Source organism: Cucurbita maxima, unplaced genomic scaffold, assembly GCF_002738345.1.
Source record: "Cucurbita maxima cultivar Rimu unplaced genomic scaffold, Cmax_1.0 Cma_Scf00085, whole genome shotgun sequence".
Taxonomy (NCBI): Eukaryota; Viridiplantae; Streptophyta; class Magnoliopsida; order Cucurbitales; family Cucurbitaceae; genus Cucurbita; species Cucurbita maxima.
Genome location: NW_019272101.1, coordinates 41,411 through 42,652, shown reverse-complemented (window position 1 = coordinate 42,652; position 1,242 = coordinate 41,411). Strand labels below are relative to the sequence as shown.

The window sequence follows — 1,242 nt, the reverse complement described above, 5'->3', positions numbered from 1 at the left end:
TATTTCAACTTAAAATCCAAGAGCCTATATCCATTTGTATTTAATACTTCATAATGTAATTTATCACGTCGAGAAAAAGCGTAGAGCGTGAGAACATTTCCTTCTCAGAGAAAACCTAAGACTACCGTTTCATATGAATATTTAAGAAATTAAAGAATATCAGCGAGCGAGCGAGATACATACGAAAAACCGCGCAGCAAGCACAGTACCTTCGTTACGCAATTGTGATGGATTTCAACTAAAAAGCCTCTTATAACCATTTCAATTCATATCTTCGTAATATAAATTATCACATCGAGAATGTGCGTCAAGAACATTTCCTGCTCATAGAAAACCTACGACTTCATTTACTACAGACGATTTAAGAAACTCGAGAGCGACAGAGACAAAAATCGCAAAGCTACACAGTGCCTTCGTCATCCAATCATGAGAGTACTAAGAACGAATCGAATCATATAAACGAATCGAAAACGCGATCAATTTCGAAACGAGCAGAATGTTGCGTCCAAGTAAAGATCCAATTCAGGCGTCTGATTTAAACAAACCGTAGCGAATAACACTCAAACAAGAACAGCAAAAATTAAATTGCAATAAACCTGAAGACGATATCGAAGACCGGAGTTACGAATACCTCGTCGGCCGATGGATGCAGAGCTTCGTTTAAGAAACCGCCTTAGCGCGCGCTTACAAAGCTGCCGCGAAGTTCACCTCGATAACCAAATAATATGATGTGAAACATTTTAAATGGGCTTTTAAAAGGAAGAGGATAGGAATAGGATTAAATTTCAATTCGGTACCCGACTTTCTTTATTTTTCTATTTTGACCCCAAATTTTGACACATTTTTAATTATTAATTTCAATTTAATTATTTTGATCATTTCTTTATTTTACCTTTAACAAAATATATATATATATATATATATATATAAGCGTATATATTTTGCCATGAACACTATATTATACAGAACCAGACAAATTCATGTGATAATACACAAATAGATTTGTTCGAAATAAATAATGCAGCCTGCAAAAGGAGAAAAGATTGCATACCGTAACTCTAATGCTTAGCTTAGCTAGGAGTTTTAGGAGCGAAACAAAAAATTTACCTCGTCTCGATTGAAGTCGATTCAAGACAAATGTTTATACGAGAACCCTTTATAGTTTCTTACGTTTACGTTTATTTGTTTTTTGGTGTAGCTCGAGTTTTATGAATGAAATAGGCTAACCCCATCTTCAACCAA

The 1,242-nt window shown here is 34.6% G+C and overlaps 1 protein-coding gene across 2 annotated transcripts in view; it reads right to left on the bottom strand.

Moving 5' to 3' along the window:
* The window catches only part of LOC111472748 (uncharacterized metal-dependent hydrolase YabD), a 7,764-nt gene extending 7,049 nt beyond the window's left edge, over window positions 1-715 (bottom strand). Inside the window, exon 1 of one of the 2 annotated variants that reach the window (XM_023118389.1) lies at window positions 632-715. The gene's annotated coding sequence lies outside the window, so the exon portion shown is untranslated. Of the gene's footprint in view, window positions 1-596 lie in introns of both variants that reach the window. The other variant, XM_023118391.1, reaches the window with a different exon arrangement.
* Between the last annotated feature and the right edge of the window lie 527 nt (window positions 716-1,242).